Genomic DNA, 25,796 nt, shown 5'->3' with positions numbered 1-25,796 from the left:
TGATCTATATTAATCAGATTTTGTGGGCTTTTTTGCATTTCCTCCCTCACCCTTGGGCTAGAGGAAGGAGTTGAATCTCATTGTTAAATATGAAATGCAAAAAATGTAAATGCTTACAAGCTCAAGAAGATAATGCCAGTGGATATATCAACATGCATAAGGAATCCTGTCTGTATTTGTTAATGCATTTTAAGGCATAAAACAACACATTTACATTTTTTAAAAAAGTCACGTATTTTGTCATGTTCTCAGGAAGTAAGAAAGGAATAAAAATTGAGTAAGTATTATTTCCTTTTCATATGAAAACCAACTTCTTTTAAAATTATATTATTGCAATATAAAGGGCAACTTTCATGACTTTTACTGTGCCTTTTTAAACTTTCTGAAAGGTAGAATTTGTGTGGCAGAATGTATCCGTCCTCTCTGCTCTGAATTGGAGGCTGTCTAAATGCTCATTATTTTAATAATTGCCATTCCTGTTGTATGGTTGCTTCTATCTTAAATAATCAGGCCTCTGTCCTAGTAAGCGTCCAGAGACAGGAACACTGGTGACATCAAAACACTGTTTTATGAGTGGTGCTGCTTGCCTCCTGCTGCCAGGGTTAGCAGGTGAGGCTAATAGACCATAGTCCTGCTGTGGTCCTCTCACTCCTGCAGCTTGGGCTCTTCTTCCTTTTCTGCAGCAAGGCGTATAGTTAGAGGGTTCTGTCTTCTGTGTGGGTCCTGCAGCAGGTCACTATACTGTATAGCAGACTGGTGACATTTCAACCAAGCTGCTGGCTGGGGAAGGCCTTCAGATACATGAGGCTGCAGTCCATATCAATAGGCAAACACTGTTCTTTCATAAATATTAAATATGTGGTCAGTTTTGGCCTGCTGCAGGGGTGCAAGCAGTAAGAAAAGGTGACATCACCGTAATGTTGTATGAAAAAGTGACATCCAGGAAATGAAAGTTTATGTGACTATAGTTTTATGGTTAAAATGAGAAGTGGGATCACTCTGCCTTTAAACAGACAGTGATGGCTCCTTCATCCTGTGCACTTCCAGAGAAATCAGAGATCACTGGCTTCCCCAGTTTCCAACAGGGTTTAACTGAAAGAAAACCAAGAGCCATTGCTATTTTCTCTGTCTCCAGGAACATATTTCCGCTTCATGCCATGCCTGGGTGGGTGTACCAGGGATGGCCATGGATAGACTTGATTTGTGTGCATGTTGAGCAGTCTGTGATAGGGATGCACTCAACTAAGCTGTGTTGCAGCCAGCTGCCAGGCTGAACTCCCTGCCTGGCCTGTCAGACTGCTCTGGTGCCAAAGTAGGTAATGCTAGGTCACCAGAGCAGTGTTTCTGACCATGTTGGAAGTGCTTCTTCCAACTAGTTGTGTCAGGTACAAAGTCAGAGGCTAGCCACAGTCGCATATGGCTTGAAAGAACCCATAATTCTGCTGGCTGGTGCTCTGTAGCTTAGCAGAACTCCATGGACATTCAGTTCAACCAAGTCATGTTCTGTTGAGATTCTGTGGCTATGATAAGCAGCAACTTATTACCAGCTAAGAGTTACTTTAAGTTACATAAGCTGGTATTTTTCCCTGAGGAAATCAAGTGGATGTATGTTCCACAAGCGCACAACATTCTTCTTTGCTCATGTGTTTCCCCAAGATATAAAGAAGGACCAGGTGCCACAGAGTACATATTATATGGGTCTGTGTGCTCCAGAAACTGTTCAAACAGGCTTATTGAAGCAACTGTCAATGTACTTTATTTTCTATCAAAATGAGATCAATACCAAGAGGATCTCAGCTGCAGGGAAATCAAGAAACAACCTTTGCCTTCGTGTTTTTTGTGGAGCCAAGTTGATTGTGTATCAGCTCAGCCCAAGACCTGCCCTATTCTTTACAATTCTGTGCAGTTGCTACCAGAAAGGTGTTAATGAACTGAAGTGTCCAGACAAAAGTAATGCAAATTATCAGGAGAGCTGTAGGGAATAAATTTAGAGAACTCATCAGATAGCGCTTTATTGAGTAACGATTGAGAAACTCAGAGAATTTAAAATGTGTGAACCCAGTGGATGAACAAAGATAATTCAGAGTTGGCCAAACAAGTAACCAGGGCTAATCTGATGAATCTGGAAAGGATGAACATTTGGATTTAATATTGGGAACAGATTTTCTCATACTGATGTGATTTAAATGGTCGAATAACCTCCAGAGGTGGAGATCCAAGTTTCATCTCTAAGAAGTTTAAAAGTAGTTATTAGTAGAAATATTCCTGCACTGGTAAAGAGATTAATTAAAGGCTGTAATATAGTTATTGTCTATTGAGTATAGTATTTATTAATGCTGTCTATGTGACACATTAGGTTTTGACTGTGGGTTGTTTTTTTTTTTATAAACAGATCACAATCAGTTTAAGTGCACATTTCAGATACATTTCTAACTGAAGTTCGACTGCAATATATATTGTGCTGCTTTAGTTTAAATGCAGATTATATTAGAAAAATACTGTCATGCTCTGTACAGCCTGAGCTATCTGGCTATCACACTGGTAAGGCACATTCATCTCTAGTTATTACAAAAGATGTGAAAGAATTTAATATCTCAAATTACAAATTATACTGATGTGTCACTGCTCTGAAGAAATGTTTAGCTACATTGCTCAGTTGCAGAGATCTTAATTTTTTCATACAATACTTGGAAGACACAATATCTGTTATATCCAGTTAACATGCAATTATCATGTTGTATGTTTTTATGAAGTTCTTCTGAATTTTATATCCTCTTGGATACTACACATTTGCATTTGGGGTATTTCTCATTATTCTGCTTCAGATGAGAAATTACCACCTTCCTGTAGCAAAAAGTGTACTGCTAGATACCATAAAATGAAATCCAGAAGGTGTTTGGGAGGTTCCTAAAGCACATGGAGAAAACCCTCATTGCTATAAGTCCTTCCATATATCTAAGAATTTTCCAAAAACGTGAAGCAGTTTTATTTTGTGAAGACAAGGTATATTAAAGCTTCCATAATGCCTTCCTCTTAATATCTTCATATGAATCAAAGGATTATTTTTTTTTTCTGAGTATGCTCCTTAAATCCTTCTTGCCTTTTTCAGAGATAGTTTTAACAACTGCCTTCTCTAGTCTTCGCTCCCTTAATCAGCACAGCTTTTCAAACACATTAAAGAATGGTCCCAAAATAACATCAAGCCAGCTTCCCAGCACCTTCAGATGCATCCAATCCAGCCCTATGGATTTGCATATGTCCAGATGACCTAATTAGTACCTAATTTGATCCTTTTTTGGGGGTAGTACCATCTTTGCCAGTCTTTGCTACTAAACAAAGACCTGAAAGGCCTGGGGATGAGCAGCAGATTTTGCCAGTAAAGGCCGGGACAAATGGAGACACTGAATCCTTCACAGAGTTTATCCTTCCCCATGCTCTCCATCATTTGGTCACCTACTACACTGGGCAGCAGGCCCAGTTGCTGCTGTGGCTGTAGATGTTCCTTGTTGTCCTTCTTGTAAATGGCCCTTCTTGTTGCCCTTGGTGTCCCCAGCAGTTTCAACTCCAGCTGTTCTTTGTCCTTCCTAAACCTGCCGTGTGTATGCAGGAAACGTTTCTGTATTTCTCCTCAGTTGTCTCTCCGTGCTTCTTCTTTCCTGACACACCTATACTGAGGAGTTCCCTGAAAGAAAAAACAACCCTTAGAGTCTTGCGCAATCACAGAATCACAGAATCACAGAATCCCAAAGGTTGGAAGGGACCTCAAAAGATCATCTAGTCCAACCCCCCTGCAAGAGCAGGGTAACCTACAGTACATCACACAGGAACTTGTCCAGGCGGGCCTTGAATATCTCCAGTGTAGGAGACTCCACAACCCCCCTGGGCAACCTGTTCCAGTGCTCTGTCACTCTTACAGTAAAGAAGTTCTTCCTGATGTTAATGTGGAACTTCCTATGCTCCAGTTTACACCCATTGCCCCTTGTCCTATCACTGGATATCACTGAAAAAAGCCTAGCTCCATCATCCTGACACCTACCCTTTACATATTTGTAAACATTGATGAGGTCACCCCTCAGTCTCCTCTTTTGCAAGCTAAAGAGACCCAGCTCCCTCAGCCTCTCCTCATAAGGGAGATGTTCCACTCCCTTAATCATCTTTGTGGCTCTGCGCTGGACTCCTTCAAGCAATTCCCTGTCCTTCTTGAACAGAGGGGCCCAGAACTGGACGCAATATTCCAGATGCGGCCTCACCAAGGCTGAGTAGAGGGGGAGGAGAACCTCTCTTGACCTACTAACCACTCCCTTTCTAATGCACCCTAAGATGCCATTTGCCTTCTTGGCCACAAGAGCACATTGCTGGCTCATGGTCATCCTCCTATCCACCAGGACCCCCAGGTCCCTTTCCCCTTCACTACTTTCCAGCAGGTCAACCCCCAACCTGTACTGGTACATGGGGTTGTTCTTCCCCAGATGCAAGACTCTACACTTGCCCTTGTTAAATTTCATCAAGTTTCTCCCCGCCCAACTCTCCAGCCTGTCCAGGTCTCGCTGAATGGCAGCACAGTCCTCTGGTGTGTCAGCCACTCCTCCCAGTTTTGTGTCATCAGCAAACTTGCTGAGGGTGCACTCAGTTCCCTCATCCAGGTCATTGATGAAAATATTAAACAGCACCGGTCCCAGCACCGACCCCTGAGGAACTCCACTAGTCACAGACCTCCAGCTAGATTCTGCGCCATTGACCACAACTCTCTGCCTTCTTCCTTTCAACCAGTTCTCGATCCACCTCACTACTTGATCGTCAAGCCCACACTTCCTCAGCTTATCTATGAGGATGCTGTGGGAGACAGTATCAAATGCCTTACTGAAATCAAGAAAAACTACATCTACCGCTCTACCATCATCCCTCCACCTAGTCACTTCCTCATAGAAGGCTATAAGGTTGGTCATACATGACTTCCCCCTCATAAAACCATGTTGGCTGTTCTTAATGACCCCCTCATCCGTGATATGCCTAGTGATGGAGTCAAGAATAAGTTGTTCCATCACCTTTCCAGGGATGGAGGTAAGGCTGACCGGTCTATAATTACCCGGGTCCTCCTTCTTGCCCTTCTTATAGATTGGTGTGACCTTTGCCATCCGCCAATCCTCAGGCACCTCGCCCGTTTCCCACGACTTACCAAAGATGATGGAAAGTGGCCTAGCAATGACCTCCGCCAGCTCCCTCAGCACCCGTGGGTGCATTCCATCCGGACCCATCGATTTACAGATGTCCAGTTTGCATAGCTGATCCCTAACCCAATCCTCATCTACCAAAGCAAACTCCTCCTTTGTCCTGACTCCTTCTGGGGCTATAGAAATCCGGGGCCCTCGGGGAGAGTCTGCAGGAGTAAAGACAGAGGCAAAGAAGGCATTCAGCACCTCTGCCTTCTTTATATCCTCTGTCTCCAGGGTACCCACTTCGTTCAGCAGTGGGCCTATATTGCCTCTTGTTTTAGTTTTATTTGCTATGTGTTTGAAGAAGCCCTTTCTATTGTCTTTAACCCGACTAGCAAGATTGAGTTCCAAGGAGGCCTTAGCTGTCCTAATTGCCTCCCTACATCCTCTAACAACTGTCCGATATTCCTCCCAAGCGGCCAGCCCCTCCTTCCATAATCCATAGATTCTCCTTTTCCACTTGAGTTTGCCCAGCAGCTCCTTGTTTAACCACGCCGGTTTCCATAAGCCCAGGATAAGGCTTCCCTGTACTAGCAAGGATTGTAGTTTCTGTATTTCTGCTCTTTCAGCAGAAACTGCTTTGCAGCAAGACATAACAAAATTCTTTTTCATGGCCTTGGGAGGAGTTGTGATTTTTGAAATCTCACTTTGATTATTCTAGTTCAATAGCAAGGTGTTCTAGGGCTTTGCAGGACTTCATAAAACCTTGATCATGGCTGCTGTGGTGGACTCCAGACAGGTGAACAAAAATGTGCATCTGGCTACCTGCTGGCACAAAACAGGGCTGCTTCATGTCAAGATGACTTAAAAGTAATGATTGACATTGAAAGAAGCAGGTTGTGCCAAGTGTGGTATAACTCAGTATAAGTGTGGGAAGAGGGCCTGGATTTGTATGGTTAATTGAAAAGAAGGATTCAACCTACTGATACAGCTTTTTCTGCAATACAGCTACATTACTTCCCAAGTGAGCTAATTAAAACAAGATAAAAGACCAGCAAAGCCCAAGCACTAAAAGAAGCGTTTGTGTTTCAAAGCAAGGCAGTTTCTGATTAAAAAAAAAACAAAACAAAGATACTAAAACAAACACACAAAACCTTTCAAGTGTAGGGAAATCCATGTATTGGGTTTGCACCTTTTGCAAAAATAATTATGTTTTACCTTGTGTAAGTGAAGGAATAGATAGACATATGGCATTTTTTTGACCAATGGAAGACTCCCCTTGTATTTCCAGTGAAAGTAATGGAGATACAATCAGAAATCAAGGTCAAATATGCTGGTAGAGAATGAAATATAATAGCCCTGTTGATGACCTACATCTGCAGTTATTTTATGTCAAGCATACAGAAAAACAAGTAGCCAAGAATACAGAATAAGCTTTAAAAGGTCCTACTGATTCAGAAGAAACCTACACTAGGACAAGTAAAATGCAGTATAATCATTGCACCAACACTGAAAGTAGTGCAGGAGAGGTGCCACAGCATCTTGCAAACTGAGTGGCTTTTCAGGATTTAGATTAATATTTCCAGACTCATTTAAGCCTCAGTCTAAGCTCCTTCAGTTATCATCAGGAAGCAATAGGATGTGAGTTAGTCATGTCCATGGCAGCTTGATACTTGGTCAAGGCTGCTCAAGATCAGAAGAAGGTGAATACAAAACCCTTGCTTTGATCCTAGTTTACCTGCGAATTGCATTACATTCTCTGTCACTGAATTCAGGACTCCTGATAAAAATAACAAACTTTCAAATTGCTGACAGAGAATAAAATACTCTTTCTGTCCAAGTATGGGCACATTTGCCGGGTCTTCCACAGACACTGATGTAGATTGTAAGGGGATGGTACAGTTTGGCCTTCATTCTGTGCTTATGCATGTTCTCCCCTAAAAAGCGTAGAGGTTGTAAGAGCTTTAAATGAAAGAAACAAATTTCTTGTGGCTATTTTATTTACATGGTGTCAGAGAGCCTCAGACATAGAACAGAAAACCACTAGCAAGGTGCTGCAGAAGCAGAGAAAAAAGCCCTTTCCCTCTGGAATTTATGATTGCAGTATGAGATGAAGGACAATAGATGGAAGCAGTCAGTAGGGAAAGCAGCTGAATGTCAAGCAGTAGGTCTCCATCGGCCAGCGATTTGATTATTATCTTGCTGTACGTAGGAACACTTAGAGATATGAAAGAGGTGTGAAAGAGGTAAAGAGAGGTATTGAAGAGGCAGTGAGCACAAACAGAAACACCAGTTCCCTCTGAATATTAGCAAATACTGTTTTACTGTACAAGTGGCCAAGCACTGGCACAGGTTGTCAAGACAGGTTGTGGAGTCTTCATCTTTGGAGATGCTCACAAGCAGTCCAGACATAGTTCTGGGCAACCTCTGCCAGGTGACCCTCCTTGAGCAGAGAGGTTGGACGAGATAACCTCTGGAGGTCCCTTCCAACTTCAGCTGTTCTGTGATCCTGTGAAATCATGAAGTTGTTGGCATCATAGTGTGGATATAAATAGTTCTTCCTGAGGGCATGTCAGGAGCAATGGGGAGATGCAAAGAGATTTTTTAAGAGCTGGTGCTAGCAATAACAGGAAAGGTGAAAGCAAATGCTCAGTTGCGTGAGGAGTTACACAAGTGGAAACATAGAGCCAGTATAGAAAATAAGTGAGGAAGGGAGAGGAGGTGATGAATAAAAGGGTGCTGATAAATTAGACAAAAATGCAAGAATGAGTGTTTAAAACGTAGACACTGTACAGTGATGATTGAATGGCTCTTACAACTGAGAGTGGAGCATCCTTTCACTCTAAGGGAGGAGGTGGAAAGTCACATCACTTGGAAAATCTAGCGATAGTGTAGCTCACAGCTGACTCTTTGCCCAGTTTAACAAGAAATATATTAGTTTTCAACATTAAAATGGAGAAACTGGATAATTTCACAGCTTAAAGCTTCAGTCGGAGAGTTAATTCCCATCTAAAAAACTTTAAAGCACAGTTTCTCGTACGAAACAATATTACTGTCAGCATTTTTAATACATTCGGTTAAAGAGATTTCAGTCTGGCTCATAATAACCCAAAAGCTTTTTTCTAAAGCAAGCTAGTTTACGTTTTCTATATTCCAGTAGGCTGCACAGGTTGCTTACTATCACAAAACATCCCATTAAAAGTTTTCTATTATAAGGTTTTGAAAGACTTGTACAAAGGCAAGGTGAAAGGGGCAAGCCTCCCTTGCCCAGTATGTACAAGGCCTGTTAGAGGCCCTATAGGAGAGGATACAGGCTGTGGAGCAGATCCTGCACCACCACCATTTTGAGGAGCTCTTCACTTGCTATCGATAGACAAAGAGTGTGCCAAGGGAAGCAGTATCCTTGTCGCCAAGCTGACACTTGGGATATGTCAGACAGAAGTTTGCTTTATGAGTTAGACCTAACCAAAAGCCGCTGGCTGCTGTAACTTCACAATTGAGAGTCCTTTGAGAAAAATTTTGTGAAACCTCCCTGTGGAGGTTTTGGTTGCAAGTAGTTGTGTTGGTAATCCCCAGCACACGTTTCATTGTCGTATTGTTTCCCAGCTGTATTTGGATACCAGTCTGCTGAGCATAAAAACTCTGCAGCTAAAAGAAACAGAAATAAAACCTCCTGTAGGATACTGAAATTGTTATTATCTTTGGAAAACCTCTATTTCTCTGTCTGAGGCAGGGTAAAAATCTCTTTATCAATGAAAATTCAAATTAAAACTCTGACTGATACAGCTATAAAAAATATGAAAGGAGACAGATGGTATGAAGATGTGCATGATTATATGTGCAGTGGTGAAAATTAGCTGGAAAGAGAAAGGAAGCAAATCAAAATGATGGAAATGAAAGAATTCCCCTAGAATGCTATTTAACAAATTCTCTCCGTAACCTTACCTGGCAGTGCGTTTGCAGTATTAGCCCCCAGCCTTTGCTACCTCAGCGCAACCACTGCACTGAGGAGTTACTGTCAATGTCAGGATGGGTTCTTCTAAGTAACAGAAAAACCTAGAGATGAATAGAGTGCACTTATCCGATAAAGGTAAAGCAAAGATACTGGTTTGCCAAGCACAGAAGGGATGAGACTGTTAGCTTTTCTGGCATTATACTTAAGGTAGACACCTCTAACAGCTACACAGTCAACAGGCGGTGCTTTGTGTCACGAGGAGGCTAAACTGACTACAGCTCAGTAACTTCCTTTGCTTTTTAGTGCAAGCTTAGAGAAGCAGGGAGAAATATTTTTTTTAGGTGCTGTGAGGTGAAAAGCTGGTGTTATCTTCTACTTTGAGTCTTAGGTTGAATCAGCTGGAGCAGAGCCTGCATCCATGACCTTCTGGACTTTAAGCAGTGTCTACCTACACTCTGTATGGTTTTCTTGTTTTATCAGTTGCAAGTAATTTACTGCATCCTGAACTATTCTTGACTCTTGGTATTAGTGATCTTGTCAGTGGAAGTCACTCTGGGGAAAAAAGAAACATACTCCAGGCATGAGATTAAAGGGTAACGTTTTAGGAAAATCCTTCTGGTTTCTGAACTTTTCATCAGCTCCTCATCTCATGTATACAGACCGTGTGTATGGAGTGTTTACCTTAATGGCACATGGCTTGTACAAAAGCCTAATTTTTATGTAGTGACTTACAACGGTGACAGCTAGTATGAACTCAAGAGGCCTTTTTGTTTTGAAGTGTGGCAATCCGAGTAGACAAGAATCAGGAAAAAACCTGCATTACCTAAACAGTATTTTTTTTTTTTATACAGGTTTTTCCCCTTAGAATTCTTACATTCTTACGGAATTATGTTGAAGTATATTAAACCAGAGGTGAGGGGTGGGACGGTGTGTTTTGTTTTCATTACAGGTGGCAGTTTCCACTGGTTTCAGCACTGCTGTAACTTCTCAGCTTCTCACTATAATCTTTATTTATAAAAAAGGGTTGGGCAAAGTGTAGTGGTATATTCTTATAGTGGTCTTCATGCAGCTGAACTGCAATTTACGGAATAATTACCTTCCTTTGCTGCTTTATCTCATTCTTTCCATTTCTCATTCTGAGGGTGTTCAGTAATACACTGGTTTTATGAGATAGCATTTACTTTCAGCAGTGCTATCCACATAAGTCATCAAGGCAAAAGAAGGTAAAAGAAACCAGCTATTTTCAATACTTCCTTTGTGGGTTATTTGATAAAGGAATGCAGAAATTCTCCACAACACCTCTATTTCATCAGCTTCAAAAGTTTGCATGATATGTGTTACAAAGACACACAGCATTCAGATAATAATAAATACTAAATACTCATCTTTCTCACTGAACTTTCTCATTCTGTACATTTTCTCTGTGTGGATGAATCAGGAATTCACTAGGAAAAACAGCGTGTGATTGAGAGGTTATTCACATCAGGTAACGTTAAGTGTTTAGCTTAATGTTCCTAATCACCCCCTAGAGGCATTCAGTTCTCTCTATGCTCTATATAGAGAATTTCAGTTTTTAATTTAGGGTGCACTAAATTACAGGGCACTTGCTAAAGGACTTAAGTAGATGAGGTGAACACTCTTACAAGGCTAAAGACCTGTTTAAGATCCCAGAAGAGGCCCTTAGCAGAACAGGACTGTACTCCAGGGCTAATGATCTCAAGCAGAGGACAGAGTGAAATGCATCAGTGTTTTAGTCTACTGGGTACAGATATAGAGATGAGCTACCATTTTCATCCATAGCCCTGATGAGCATAAATTTAGACAAAGTCAGCTCTAAAATTCCCTAGGATTGCAAAAGAAGCCTTACAGGTAGGGGTCAGGTTCCACATTTACTCATATCAGTAAACCTGATACTACTCAGTGCCAACCACTTTGACATTACAGTGGCTATCTGCTTTCTGACAGACAGATTGCCACAGTCTGTCTACTCTTCTTGTCTGGCACAGACTATGAGACAGCTATTCTCAAGATCACAGACTCACAGGCTTATTTAGGTTGGAAGGGGCCTCTTCAGATTATCTAGTGACTAGCTTTGTGAATGAGGAGAGGGCAGTGAATGTTTCTCTACCTGAGCTTTACTAAGACTTTTGATGCTATTTCCAGTAACACCCTCATAGAAAATCTAGCAGAATATGGGTTAGATAAACTAATAGTATGGTGAATTGAAAACTGGGTGAACAGCCAGTGCCTAGTGGTGTATCCCAGGGGCTGATACTGGGGCCAGTACTGTTCCTCAGACATCTTCATTAATGATCTAGACAATGGGACCTCAGTACACCCTCAGCAGGTTTGCAGATGATACACAACTGGGAGTGACTCATACACCAGGTGGTTGTGCTGCCATTCAGGTGGACCTAAAGAGATTAGAGAATTAAGCTGAGAGGAAACTCATCAAGATCAGCAAAAGGAAATGCAAAGCCTTGTACCTGGGGAAGAAAAACCCAATGCACCCACACAATATCCCCTAGCAGAGCTCCAGGCATTCCAGCTGCAGTCCCGCAAGAAGGTCAGCATGCTCCCTTCACATTCCCAGCCTGTCTTTTCCAAAAAGCCTGTATTCAGCCATTGCAGAAATCTAGCTGTGTGAGTTATCTCACCATGTCTCCGTTAGATCCATGACTATAACTGCATGTAGACTTCTGATTTCTCGTGTTGGTTCCCCATGCTGCATCTGTTAGCATCAAAGTATTTCAGAGGCACCCAGGCATGCTTATTCATCAGAGCAGTCTCAAGAGCTTTCTCAAGATTGTTCCACAGGCACTACCTTCTTTGCACACCTATGCTTAAAGTGATGCCACTTCAGCATTGTTTTATTGATTTCTATGACCCTTCTGTTCCCATCTCACCTGGCTCTTAGCTTGCCTATCCCATTCACAGCTTGCTCACTTGCTTGTTGAAGAATCTCTACCTTGCCTGTAATTCTGAGTTTAAAGCTCTTAGTTTGGCCATCCTGTTGGCACACAATGTATGCTTTTGGTTTCATGCTTTTGCCATGAAGGCCTCCTCTCTCATTAGGTTCTTACTAAGGAACGGATTCCCACCTTCTGCTGTTGTAAACTGACCAAGATCTATCTCACAATTATAGAATATCTTGTCCTTATTTCATGTGGAAATACTGCTCTAGAACATCACTCCGCTTCTTAATAGAAACCAACCTCTGATTTCTGGCCTTTTTTCCTTACAAGTCCGCCATTCCCTTTATGTCATTATTGGATTACCTTTACATGACTCTCTGCATTTGTAGCAACTCAAGGGCCTAAACTTTATTTTTGTTTGCATTCTCGAGGTACCATTGTGTATGAATTATATCCAACATAGTTTGCATGTGGGACTGGAAGATACTACACATGACCTGTAAAATTTGCATTTTTCTGGCTGTTTCTAGAGGCTACGTAGGATGGACTACAATGTCTGAAATGGCATTAAAAATGAAGTTTAAGTACCAATTCATTTTTCATTTAACTTTTACATCACCCTTTGCAAATCATCCTCGTTCTGCTAAGCTGAAGGAACTGTCTCTTCCTACACAAGGGTCCAAGTAAAACTCTCAAACTGAAGAGAGATCAGGTTAGCGTTTCTCTTTCTTTGAAGTGTGTTTTAAAGCCCTGCTTCGTTTTGAGGTCAGAATAATTGGCCAATGTGTTCTTGGATATTTGTCCCTCTTTAATAAAAACTGGTATTTTATTTGCTATTCTTCAAACGCATTAAATATGCTCACTGTGTGTGTGTGTCCAACAGGTCACACATTGGTTTTCTGCAGTGGAGCTTACCTGTTATCCCTGTTTTGAGAGCACTGAACTCTTCTTCGCAATTCTACATTTTTGCCCCACATTCTGAAATATAATTACAGATATGTTAATTCATTTTCAATAACTGTAAAGCATAATAAAGAGGAGAGTTAATTTCAATAGCAGAAGTGAATTCAGAATCAGTTCTCAACATGTTTCCTGTAATATTTTCCTGTAAACTCCCCCAAAACTTCATGTTAATCTTCTCCTTTCTCTGCTGAGACCATGATGGCAGGAATTGAAGGAAAAGCCAATGATATTCAGTAATCTGAAATGCATGCTGAAAAACTCAGGGGAGCAAATTTAGGATGTCTTGCTTCTCAGATATGAATGGTTTCTACTAGTACTATCTTCCTTTCTGCTGCTACCATTTTTACTTTGGCATTGCTCAAGGAGTGTCTGCAAAGGTAGATATTTCAAGCAGTAGGAGTCCAAAAATAAATGCCCTAACCAGAATCATTTCAGGTATAACTAAATCTTGTTTATGTATTTGCTTACCCCCAACTGGCTTACCTTCTGGCAAGGAAAATCTGTCATTTCAGTAGAGGGAGAGGAGGAATGCTTTAAAACAATACCCTAATAATAACACAAACCAGAGAATAGTTCAGTCAATCATTAATTTTACCTATCAGATACCTGAATATTTATGATTATTTACACATTTTTCATTTGTAATCAGTCACTTCAGGAAAAGAATACATGAGTGCTTTACAGAATGCTATTTTTTCTCATCTTCCTTAATATGAACAGACTGAAATTAAATGCAATGATAGAAAAGAGAACTGGTTAAGACTTGTCAGGTCATTGAGGTTGTCTGCCTGCCAACAAAGCTATGTTGCCTGTGGTATATGCAGGTGCTTTGTTTCAGTCTAATTTTAAATGACTCATACAGTGAAGCTCCTTGCACCACCTCCCTTGGGAGACAGCTCTGTAATCTAACATCCTTATGGTGAGAAAATGCTTCCTGCTACTTGTCTGGAGATTTCCTTTTGTGCAGTGCCAAATCACTGTTCCTATTTGCATCCACTGAGGCCATCTGAAATAATTTTTCTCCTGGTCTGGGTTTGACCTTCCTAAATGAGGCAATGATCGTATTCCTCCCTGATTTCTTCCACCTTGCATTCTGACTTGTAATTTGTTAAGTCTGTTACTGAACTATTCCTAAATACTTTCTAAGTATTCCTAGAATAAGTCCATGTATTCTGATGTTATTCTTTCTCAATATGTGTCTTTTTTTTTTCACTTATTTTTGGCACTGAGAGGATTCATATTTTAGACCCAAGGTGTAAATTATCAACATTTCATTTCACTGCAGCTCTTTGTCAGTGCTCACTGGCTTTTCTCCACCAGCCTTACTGCTTAACACTGTCTTCACAGCTTCTGGAAGGGTTTGCCATATGTAACATCATCACAAAGCATTGCAGGAAGGGAGAAGAGGAATCAAGATGAAAAATTAAATGGACAGAACAAAAAAAAAAATGCATTTACAGATACATTGGAGGGAGTAAGGTGATATTAAAATTGGTATCATTAGGGAGTGATGAGAAATTGCAGAATGTTAGTCTGGAATAAACAAAAACTTTGAGGTACTGCAAATTTATGTAGGATGATTGGAAATTAAGTAGATAATACAAGGTGGGCAAAAGCTAATCTGGACTATTCTTATTACAGCAGCAAGTCTTTTTGTTTGTTTTTTTTTTTCCCTTCAGAAAGCAAACACACCGGCTAGCCCATCTGTTCTTTATTTCACATTAGAATGGATTTAGAAAAGCCTTGTGTTCTGTTGTACAGAGGAAGATTGAAGTAATGGTGCCTGGGTGCCCCTCGCCCCTTCACCCAGACCTGCTGCTGAGAGAACTGGGGTCTTGCAGCACGACTGCATGCCCTCCCCTTCAGAAAGGCTAAGAAAAGGACTTCTCGCCCACAAAGGCAGGCTGGAAACTTCTCACTCGGCACAAGGCCCTCCTTGTACCTCCAGCAGGGTTTGGATACCAGCTATCATAACTTATTAATAACTTCACTTTATGCCAGCAATTTTCCCCTGATATATTGTATTTGCAAGTCAAATCAAGTACAGCATATGTCCTTTCTCTCTCTTGGCTAGAATTACTTAATTTTGTCGTTTGCTGATGCTATCTTTTTCCTGCACTCCTTCACTAAGTTATGGCTCCTTCTTTGACACACTCTTGTTCTTGTTTTCCTTGCAGCAAATACAAGTCATTCCTGGAGAAGCTTTCTTACCTGTTTATTTTATTAGCTCCTCAGGGGTGATACTTGCTGGTACAAAGTATCCCTTTGCAGTTTTTAAGCCTTATTCATAGAATCATAGAATCATAGAATAGTTAGGGTTGGAAAGGACCTCAAGGTCATCTAGTTCCAACCCCCCTGCCATGGCCAGGGACTGCTACGTTATAAAGAACCATAAGGGCTAAATATCTTAAATCCCTGAAAAACTCGTATGTCTGAAGTTAATGGTTTTGCTTTCATATGAACCATTTGTTAATAAAAGTAATAAATAGCATATTGCCATCTTCAACAAATATTCCAATTTTCATGTGTTAATATCCTTTTTAATAAGGCATATTTTTCTCTTGGTTTTGTTATTATTATACTTTCTAGACTGCAGTTTTCTCTCTCTTCTCGTACTTGTGTGGTACACATTGCAATGATATCTTTTCCTCTAGAAAATGTGTGACCTTTTTTGAAGATCTGTGTTTAAGATGTATTTTTACACAACAGATACATTCCTAAATGGCCCCACATGAACCATAAGTAAATAACTGAAAATTAGTATCTTTCATCTATAATTGGAGAGCAAGGATTGTAATTGCTTGCAATTGCGATGAACTAAGGTAGGAAAAAGTTCAGTAAAATAGACATCAGTGAGGCTGAAATAATATTGCTTCTGAAGCACAGCAAGAAAATGAGATTTTAAACATATATGCGAAAAACAAACTATATCTGAGCACTTGGTCTCTGGCTATCCAAGGCAATTCATTTAGGTTCCAGGCAAATCAAACTGGCCCTAGTAAGAAAACATGCTTCTTTTCCCCCACCGCCCTCCTCCAGTATATTTTTTCTTAATAGCTAAAAATAACAACAACAGAAGGAAGGGCTAACAAGAGAGTAAAGAAAGGAAAAATACAGACGAGAAGGTGCATAGACATAACCTGGAAGTTTCCAAAAAGGTTTAGAAAGCACTTTCAATGTTAGAAAAACCTTCTTATAAAAGAGAAAAGATAGATAGAAAATCGTGTATCTGAAGGATGCAAAACACTTAATTCTGAATATGTGCAGTACTTCTGAGAATTCCAGGAGTTTGATTAAAACTTTCGTTGAATATCAGGTAATATTTTGCTGTCATTAATCATAATTATGATGTAAGTTAATTTTAATTAATTTACACAGTGAAACTGTTAAAGCTTGAATTGTGTTTGTTGAATTAAAGACTTCTTACACTGAAACATATTTGCTGATATATTCAAATCAGCAAAATGTTCTTCAGAAGATGCACCTTCTGTTAGCAAGAGAGGTTTTATAAGGACAGAACTCCCACTGGTTCCTTGAACAAGATAAACTATCCCAACAGAATATGTTCTTTGCTAGTATAAATATGTCCAGTCTGAGGCTTCTGCTAATGCAGTCATGTTAGTTGAGGGGGCTGTGCGGTATATTTTTTCACACTCCCAATCAAGTTACTGTGACAAAAATTCTGAGTAGTCTTCAGTTATTTCACAATTAAGGACAAGAATTAAGCTATCCAGGTGATTTTCCTCTGTGTGTTCTATAGAGGGTACAGAAGCGTCTGCTGTGTTTTAGGTAATTAAGAATAGTTTTTGAATATTTTAACATGTAGAGTACAACATCTAAAGCTAAAAAAAAAAAAAAGTGTATTGTGTTTCAGAATTACATAGTCACTGTTGCTTAATCTAATAAACTGGTTATGGCTAATTAATTGTAAAAACTGGAGTTAAAGAAGAAAGGGCCTTCATTTTAAAGAAATGCATTTTATAAGTCTACAAAGATAATTAGTTTCTATTAGTGAGGGAGCAAGTGGGACTGGGTTCTCAACAGATTCACAAGAGTCTCATTTGAGAGATTCATATCCACAGTTTAACATCTGAGTCATGAGGTGCAATTGCATTGCCAGTATAACAAGGCTTCCCAAGCGTGTCTCATACAGGAGCAGCTACAGTCATTAATGGAAAGTGTCTTTCTGTAGTCATCTTACTACTGAGGCAAATTTGCCACACATCATTTACTGATACATTTAATAAAAATGTTGAAAGCATCATGAGATAATTCAAATTTATTCGATGTGTGTTTAAAATATTAATTCCAAAATCAATACTCACGTTTTCATAGGGCTCTACACTTAAGGTGCACATTCCAATAAGGAATGGATTGCTTAGAAATCAGATCAGGGAGCATATATTTGGTGAACGTATAATGACACTATAAATGTAAAATTTGTAGCACATAAGATAACTTACAGTTTTGAGAAATAAACCTGAATGCAGTCTGTATGAAATAATGTGGAAAATACATGACTAGAAGCATCCTACTGCTGTAGGAAATTGCTATCATAAGGCTAAGAAAGTAGTTAAACGTGAAGAAAAAATCTTTCCACAAGTGCTTAGGAGAAAGTCTACATTCTACAGCAAATACTTAATGGGGCCCATAAATTTTCTCATACACTTTCATATCCTCAAAGTTTTTTCTATTACAGGAGCATGTCAAAACTCAGGATCATATATGGGGAGTCACATCTCTGGTGTTAAGCAGTTTTGTTATCAATTATCTCAGCATTAACTAAAGTTATGATATGATTTCTGGAGATTTATCCAACTTTTGAATCCAGTTACTTTAAGATAAAAGTGACCATCACTTAAGATGATTAAAAACACTAGTGGCAAAAATCTTAGAAGTGCCAAGGTGAGTTAGAAGATTTTCTGTTAAATGCTGTTTAAAGTTTGCATTCAAGTTAATGTCTATGATACTTTGGAAACAAATCCAGAGAAAGGAGTAATCTGTAAACAGTGTGTATAAGGTAGATTGGGAATTTTACCTGATTACTCAGACTATTTATGTATTTATTCAGTTTAATTTTTAATCGAGTCTGGAGAGACCAGCATAATAAAAAGATTAAATTATCTATATACCTACGATGGAAAAGTGATTGCAAAACACTCCATCAAATATTTGAAAAGTGTAAATGTCAGCAAGGAGGAGAGGTTATTTAGGATGTTGGAAGCAGTATTAGTAGAATGGGCAGATTACATTTATAAAGGAAGGATTTTATCTAGCTCTCAGGGTTAATTTCTGACAGCAAAACCCTTTGGAGTACAGAATGTTTTTTTAGAAGAAGCAGCACAAAATTTCTCACTTAGAAATTGAAAGTAAACTAAAGCACAGACTGAAAAAAATACTTTTGTGAAATTATTATCCTAAGTGTCTCTGGGACCCAGCTTTAAGAACAAAATAAATCTTTCCCATCTGTAATTTTGATCAAAAATGCTAATTTTTATGTGTTTATTTTACAAGATTCAGTGTCACATGGTGAATAAGTGTTGTTTATTTACATTTTATACAAGACTTGAGCAGCTTTTGATTACTGTTATGAATTAAAACTCTTAAGCTAAAATGAAAAATCACAACAGAAACTAACATCTGTCTACAAACAGCAGAAGTTTGGGTTTCATAGGCACTAACCTGCCCTTATGTCTCTTGTTTATGTTAGTCGCAATTTGTTCTCTTTTAATTTCAGTAATACTTGATTCATTTCAGTAATACTTGATTTTTGTTTTGGGGTTTTTTGTTGATATTTAGCATAGAGGTTTTGAAGGATATTGGGTGTATAGACAAGAGCATCAAAAGTCTCTGCTTACCTACCAGATATCCATGATCACCCACCCCATTTCAACCATTGCCAACAGAGCACGTTTCCAGGAAGACTATAGTTTCTAGTTATCGTTGCTGAGGATAGTAACAAAGCTATTGTCCCTGAAAGGTTTTGTGATGCTGACAAAAAAGGGAGGGAGTCAGTTCAGTGCTAAGACACCTGTGTCTAGGAGTCTGATCTCCCACTGCTGTCAGTTAATGATATCCAGTTAATTAGCCAAGGAAAGCCTGGAGAGGGATTCAGCTGGTCAGTCATTAGATGTCAACTTGAGGTTGAACTGAGTCATTCCCTTATCTCAGACAGTGTCAGGCCAGTTGCTTAAATAAAGGTTGTAGTATCAGTTGGAAAAACATAGTCTGTTCTTGCACTAGCAGGTACTACGGTAAGATAGGAGCAGATCTGTAAACAGAAGCATATGTGTGCTGTGCCCCCAGTGCCTGCACTGTGTATATCCTATGTTCTAGTCCTGCAGATTGAATGCACTTTGGTGGTCAAAGGACATCTTCTGTGTTAGTTCCCTAAGAAAAGAATACAGCTTATGTGCTCTCAGATGGCTTCACATGCACAATGATGCATTGTTAATAGGAGCAATGGGGGGTTGCATCGTATGTGCACTTCTGATCTGAACTCAAATGCTAATGTATATGCAGACCTTGTGTATTATCTCACTGGATTTTGAGCTGCTGTTCTGGAAGGGCACGCATCTTCTGTATCCTGTTTCAAACCTTCCAGTCCTGTGTAAATGTCCCGGGTATCTTACTGAGTCCAAAGCTTCAAGATGGCACTTGCACTTAATCAACTGAATTGTAATCCTGGCCTACGCTGTATATCCTGGGAGTTTATACACCAAAGGTGGACACCTAAATTCAGGTGTTGTCATCAATTGCCCAATCCCACCTAATGAAATGGATGGAAGTGCAAAAATTCAGTGTCAGCCTCTGCTATTGTTAGCAATGAACTTTCTATTGCAGCAACTGAATCTTGCCCCCCCCCCCCCCCATTTCTGACATTTCAAATGTTTCTAGGTTCACTTTGTGCTCCAGTTTTACATACTTCATTTTTCATTTATATTCATGTTTGAGTAATGTAATATTTATACATTTGGTCTTGGCATCCAGTGAATGCTAATGATAGCTAGATGTTCTGTCAGTCCCAGAAGAACCAGCAAAGAATTTTGTTAATTACACATTGCTTATGACTTAAAATCTTAGACAAGTATTTGGCTGTGTGTCAAATGCCTCTAGCTTGCAATTGTAGAATTTAACAATAGAAGATTTGGGAGTGCTGTTTTCTGCTTTATTGTAGACTAATGTTTCCAATTTCTGTAATTGGTAACCTTGTCGACTTTGTTTTATCCAGCATCTAGTAGTAAGACTCGTTAGTGAGCTTTGGTAGTTAGTCATGGCTGGAGTTTGAGAGCTTCCTTTACAGAAATTACAGCATTATTTTGTTCTTTAGATAGACATTCTTGGAAACAAGAATGAAAAAACTGTTGGTGTAAAAGTAGCAGTGGCGACTACATCCACCACTAGCATCCCAATTATGGTTCATGTTCCCACAGTAATATTAGGAAGAAATAGTCCTCATCACCTATGCTTACAGCAAAGATGCATATAGCTGTACAGGGTGAGCCATCTTACAAAAGGTGACACTAAAATGTAACTGTAAATGCTGAAGTGCTGTGAATGCTAAGGACAAAACCAGACTGACAACAACTCCATCCAAACAATTACAATTTGTTTTTCTCATTTTGTTTCCCTTATGTTTTCCACAACATAGCCATTGGAAAAACCAATCTGCAGGTGGAACGACTACTGTAGGAAGAGCTGAAGCGTTAAGAGAAACCTGAAATAGTCAAAACTGATGCCTGGGTAGCAGGTCTGGGGAGAATCCAGCGGAGGGCCAGCCAGCCACAAACTGGTCTGAGCCTTCTCAGGGCGCTGGACCCAAATAGCCACTCCATTTGACAGCCCATTAATAAACTGCTACTTTTTTCCCCATCTCTTGATGGTATTGAAGGTATAACACATGCTTCTCTTAATCTTATATTGTATAGCTATCAGATCAAACTGCTGATAGAAATTAAGTGTAAAAATATTTTGCACACAACTCGACAGAAGAAAGTATCTCTTTAAATGACTCACTGAAAATAATATGAATAATTCCAAATGGTGGTGGACCTGAATCATCTGGTCCAGTAGTTTATAAAAGGAAAAATACCTTTGCTTGCTTTCATGCTGTGTCTAGCCATTACAGTTCATTAAGATCAGATGCGTGTTGCTTTTCTCTGCTATTTGGATTATTCAAGCCATTAAGAAGACACAGGAATGAGAGAGAAAATCATGAGAGCTTTTGTGTCAATATTGTTGCTAGGGAAACCACTTTCTTTTTATTTCAGTACATAGGACACTAGTGTCACTTTGAGTCTGACTTGTAGAAAGACAACTTCAGAAGAAGGTATCAGGGATGAAAACCAGAGTTAATTAAGCCCTAAACTTTCATTGTAAATAGGAAAAGAGTTATACAAGATGCTTCAAAAGCAGCCTGAGTGACTTGGGAGGGGGTAGAAGGGGGAGGAAGGGTTGTTTTGTTGTTGGATTCTTTTTTCAATTTGACTAGAATTGTGAAGGGAATGTTCAAGATGACAGACAGGGGACACTTGTGAGTCTCTCCAGACACGTCTTAGATAACCTCTCATGCCTTTTTCTGTACATACATCGTTGTGGTGCATCGCCATTTAAGCAGAATGGAGAATATGTCTGGAATAATATATTTCACTCTCTCCAGAACTGTCCTCCTCTGCTCACACCTACCTCTACAACCTCAGTTGTACCTTTGCATGCCTGGAAGGGTTTCCTGACTTAATCCAATCAATCTTCAAGCATTCTTTAAAGCCCTCTAAAGCTCTTCACAAACCACATTTATTTTAAGAAAACCTCTATATGTATTTTGTGAAGAGGAATTATAATGAATATAGAAATGAAAACCAGAATGAATGCAAAGCTAGTCTAAAGCTACGAAGTCTGTATAAAACATGAGAGATTTCACCACTAGATTGCTTTATGTCATGTAAAGCTTATCTGCCCTTCTCATTTTGATCAGATCTTGAGAATTAAACTATACATAAAAGGAATTTGAAGCAGCATCAGTAAAATTATACTAAAAGTAGCATTTTTGCTTCATTCTTTATGGGGGGGAACTTTGACAACAAAGAACCACTGCAGCAAAGCAACCTGAACGGTTTTGTCACTTTCAGTGCAACGCTTCTAAGTTGCAACATCCCCCCACTTCTTACTATGAAGGATTTGAGTATTCAGCCAGTGGCTGGATAAATAATGTGTAAAGTGCTCTTTTCAAATGATGTTTTTTTAGATTCTGACTTCTTTCTCAACAGAATTTATCTTAACTGTATACTTTACTTTCTTTTGGGGCAACTGGGTACAAAAAGGGGTGAATTAAGATTGGGTTTATACTTTTAATTATATTTAAAATAGCCTCAGAAAAGCACCATAACTGCAATGAAAGAAAAACTTTGTAGTGGTAGGAGCTAAACTAGATAATACTATGGTTTTTTTTCTGTCTCTCATTTGTGATGCTCTAGATATTAAAGCACCTGGAAGATGAATGGTACTAAATAAATAACACGTTTTGTCCAATCCTTTGAAACAATAAACAGCGTAAAACTTTTTAGAGCAAGTGGGTATTGCAGTTATTCCTAAATAAAACCAAATACATTCCTAACATCAAGGCTTGCTGTCTACACATTGGTTTTTATCTCCTTCTTATATTTCTTCGTTATGTTGCCCACTCAAAATAAATGTGAGAAGTGGAAGCCAGTTTTTCGTGAACAAGTATCAGGTTAGAGTCTGAGACAAATTTCCCCACTGAGGCTTTTTCAGTCATTTTGTGAAAAGTAGTTTTTCAGCTACATTTATTAATGTGTCATTGACAAAGCGTGTTCTTAGCATAATCTATGAAGGTGTCTTCATTAAAAAGTCACATTAAACAAATAAAAACTGTTCACCTGCATAGCTTGCAGCAGACCAAGCTGTTTCCCATCTTTCTTCTGCTACAGCAAATACTATTGCCTATAACCAAATACCCAAGTATGTTATGACTGGATGGGTGTACAACTGCATGAATGAAACCTGGTTGCATATAATGTATTATATGTTTTACAAGCATATAAATATTTTATAAATATTTCAATTAAAATATTTATTTCAATAAATCATAGATTATAAACAGCTAATTCTTTGGGAGCCTAACTAGGAGCTGAAGTACCTAGTTTCTGTAATGCAGAATATACTAGTTGTTTGAGCACTTGTAAAGAGATAATTAAAGTGAGTGTAAAGAATTCTATTTACATCAGTTCAAAGTCAGATTAGTGGCAATTTGTGCTTTCTTGGTCGAGGTTACAGTGTTTCAGAGGTCGATGATGTGTTCAATATATTGGTTATCATTTATTCTTAGTTACAAAATTGTAGAGGTAGCTAGTATCATGCATGTACCATTTTTGCTCCAGTAGCTTGTTATGCTGTTGCTGTCAATATCAGGACAGAATCCATGCTTATATATATATATATATATATATACACACACACACAGACACACATTTCATTGTTTTCTAAGGTTTTGACACGTGTCTTCCTGTTATGTAAACTTGAATACATCCAACCCTCTGAAGGTTTCTCATGACTTCTTAGGAATCAAAATATTTCAAATATTTATTTGTCTGTGTTGTCACTGTTAAGCTTAATTTATTTTACTCTCAGAGCTCCTTCTGCACAACACAGCCCCACAGACATCTTTCTTATCAGTAGATATAAAACAGCATATAAAAAAATGTGGTTTCCTCATAGGCAAAGGCCATAACTTTCAATGCTTTCAGTGTGATTTTAATGTGTTTAGCTAAATCATACACTACACAGTCTTAAAAACCAAAATCCAAGCATCTGTAAACAGATGTTTTATTGAGTGGAGAGTGGTTGTTAAAATGGCAGATGACTGATTCAGAGACACCTGCATTAGATGATCTAAGTAAATGATAGTAGGTTGTAAGCATAATTTATTTTTTTATAAAGGAATGATTAGTCCGGGGCATATTTGTACATGTCATGATTGTTTTCTCATAATTGGTGGCAGTTAAAAGGTATAAGGGCATAGCAAACCACATTAACTGAGTAAGCTCGTGCTCTGGCATTAGGGCAAAGCTGTAATATGACTGTCGACTGAAGGACTAGGCCAGTAGGACCTGGAAGTTTACATCACTTTTATGCATGAAGCTTCCTGAAGCTCTCCTGCCTGTCTCTGTCCAGTTGTGGTGCATGCAGTTCAGGCAGGAAGATGACAAGTTCGAGAAGAGATTATGAGAAATATTAAAGGACTGGAAAATACGATTAGTGTGGGATACCCAGACCTGCATGTTTGGCTTAGCAAAATAAAGCTAAATGTGTGACTTTGTCACACTTCGCAAGTACTTCTGCAGTGTTTGTAAAAACAGATATCGGGTAATAAATAGCTCTTCAGTCTCACAGCCAAAGTATAACATGATCCCCTGGCTGTAACATGAGCCTGTTCAGGTTAGACATGGAGTACATGCTTTTAGCAGTGGAGGCAATTAATGAGATACCCAGGGCTATCCAGTATTAAATTTTTAAAACTAAATTTGGACTTTAACAGGCAACAATTCAAATGGCAGTTAATTGAGGGAATTTCATAGAAGGATGTGTCCACGAAGGTACCATGCTATTTCACAGTCTGAGAGCCTGAATATGATTAATAAGATTCCTATAGGGGATTAGTAAGATTAATACGTGCCAATTAATAAAATTCCTATAGGGAAGAAGAGAGGTGGCTTGTTTCAGGTTGCACTAGCTCCTGGAGAACCCTGCTTCCAGGACTGTTTCATTGTGTTGGTACATCCCCAACAGTGACAAATGCCAACAGCCTGGATGGGGTCAGAGCTGGAGTCCTCCTTGGCAGGAGACCTTTTTCTCTCCAACTGCAGGTCAGAAGTTGTGACTTGCTGTCGTAGTTTAAACCAATCCACACAGGTCGTCCACTCACCCACCCCCCCCCCGACCTTCCCCACTCCCGGAGGGATGGGGAGGAAAATCAGGAGAATGTAACTCCCACGGGTTGAGATAAGAACAGCCCAGTAACTAAGGTATAACACAAACCACTGCTGCTACCACCAATGATAATATTGATAAGAGAAAATAACAAGAGAATACGATACCACCGCCGAACAAGTTCGACCCCCCCCGAAGAGAGAGAGCCTGCCCCTTCCGGGTAACTCCCAGTTCCCTCTCCGGGCATGACGTGCTGTGGTATGGAATACCTCTTTGGTCAGTTTGGGTCAGGTGTCCTGTCTCTGCTTCCTCCCGGCCTCCCTCGTCCCCAGCAGAGCATGAGGCTCACAAAGTCCTTGGCCAGAATAAACATTACTTAGCAACAATTAAAAACAATCGGTATTATCAGCTCTCTGCCCAGGCTGGAAGTCAAAACACAGAGCTTGCACCAGTTACTAAGAAGGAGCAAAACGGCTCCTGGTAAACCCAGGACACTTGCCTAGGGCAGTGCTGTGGCACAGCATCATGAGTGAAATCTATTTCTGGCATCCTCTGCATTCACAGCAGATGGGGCCATCTAATACATTTGGCATTCCCAGTGTGCTGCCACCAGCGTAACACTGTGGGACAGGCAGTTTTGAACTTGAAGAGCTACCCTGAGTATAGTCAGGAGCTCACATAGTTAAATGGGCATTGCCAGAAGGTGGGCTGCGGCATGTCCCAGTGCACCACAGCCAGATCTGGGGGCTCTGTTGTGTGCCAGGAGCCATGCAGGTATGTTTACACCCAGGTTTGATGCAGGCACAGCAGCACGTGAGCCATGTGCATGTGAGATTTTGGCTGCTTAGCAACTGCGTAATAGGG

At 39.7% G+C, this 25,796-nt stretch overlaps 1 protein-coding gene and 2 long non-coding RNA genes across 13 annotated transcripts in view; 1 reads left to right on the top strand and 2 right to left on the bottom strand.

Moving 5' to 3' along the window:
• The window catches only part of MAGI2 (membrane associated guanylate kinase, WW and PDZ domain containing 2), a 731,950-nt gene that overhangs the window by 431,542 nt on the left and 274,612 nt on the right, over positions 1-25,796 (top strand). The window lies entirely within an intron of this gene.
• Positions 1,983-25,167, bottom strand: LOC136008098 (uncharacterized). Its single transcript, XR_010609974.1, has 3 exons — positions 25,100-25,167; positions 12,939-13,001; positions 1,983-3,682 (listed from the first exon to the last, which is right to left on the bottom strand). It is a non-coding gene; the product is annotated as an uncharacterized LOC136008098 (long non-coding RNA).
• LOC136007093 (uncharacterized) lies at positions 7,136-10,532 on the bottom strand. Its single transcript, XR_010609469.1, has 2 exons — positions 9,099-10,532; positions 7,136-7,662 (listed from the first exon to the last, which is right to left on the bottom strand). It is a non-coding gene; the product is annotated as an uncharacterized LOC136007093 (long non-coding RNA).

The sequence above is a fragment of the Lathamus discolor genome, chromosome 1 (genome assembly GCF_037157495.1).
Source record: "Lathamus discolor isolate bLatDis1 chromosome 1, bLatDis1.hap1, whole genome shotgun sequence".
Classification (NCBI taxonomy): domain Eukaryota; kingdom Metazoa; phylum Chordata; class Aves; order Psittaciformes; family Psittacidae; genus Lathamus; species Lathamus discolor.
The sequence above is the reverse complement of the archived record's forward strand: the minus strand, read 5'-3'. Positions and strand labels throughout refer to the sequence as shown.